The sequence below is a fragment of the Phytophthora infestans genome, genomic scaffold, assembly GCF_000142945.1.
Source record: "Phytophthora infestans T30-4 supercont1.288 genomic scaffold, whole genome shotgun sequence".
NCBI lineage: Eukaryota > Oomycota > Peronosporomycetes > Peronosporales > Peronosporaceae > Phytophthora > Phytophthora infestans.
This window is the reverse complement of record NW_003303471.1, coordinates 8,569-9,507: the sequence shown is the minus strand read 5'-3', so window position 1 is coordinate 9,507 and position 939 is coordinate 8,569.

The window sequence follows — 939 nt, the reverse complement described above, 5'->3', positions numbered from 1 at the left end:
GCCGCGCTCATCTAGTCTTGGACGTGCTCCACGAGCGCGTTCTCATAGCGTGAGAACGATTCCAGCCTGGTGGTGACCGCATCTGGACCTTGCGATGCAAGATGAGCCACGCCCTCCCGCCCAAGCCAGGACATAAAGCTTAGTAAGCGCGTCCTGCTGCGCCGGGGGCAATTTCACGAACACGGCGTGTTCCATCCTCGCAGAGGATATAGTCAGCCGAATCAGGAGCGGGATTGACTACAAGTGCTACCAAGTGCAGCGGGGCTGCCGTAGCTTTAGCGTCATAGGAAGACGTTCGACTCAAAGAGTCACTAATACTAAGTTCCTTATCCAAAGGAGCTTACAGCCCAATACCAGGGCTCAAAGTTAATACCTTAACTTTTATGCTTCAAAACCAGAAGTGTTTTTACTATTATTGCGGTCAAGCCGCCTAAGGTAAATATATCTGTTTAACTATCTAGAATAGTTAAACCTAATCAAATGCATAACGTGTGGCTTTCAGCCAACGTACTGAGAGGCCTTGTTAACTCTTCAGCTTATGTACTGAGAGTTTGTTAACTCTCTGGGTATTTCGTACCGCTGTGTGCTCCACACCATGTAACCCCGTTATACTATTGGTGCGCCACTAAGAACAAGGCATTCAAGGAGAAGATGTTCAACCCGTTGAACGATGACTACGGTCTAAAGGATCAGGGCCTATTCAAAACCTACTTAGGCATTGAAGTGTATCAGAACGAGAAGTCACTTAAGATTCAGCAAACTCGTTACAGCAAACAGATCATAGAGAGATTCAACTTCACTGATACACACGCAAGCCGGATCCCGATAAAGACCAAGATGAGACTCACGGTTGGCGATGTGGACACTGACAAGCGCAGGCAGGAGCCAGCTCCAGGTAAACTGTTTCCGTACCGCGAACTCATGGGATCTGTCACGTAT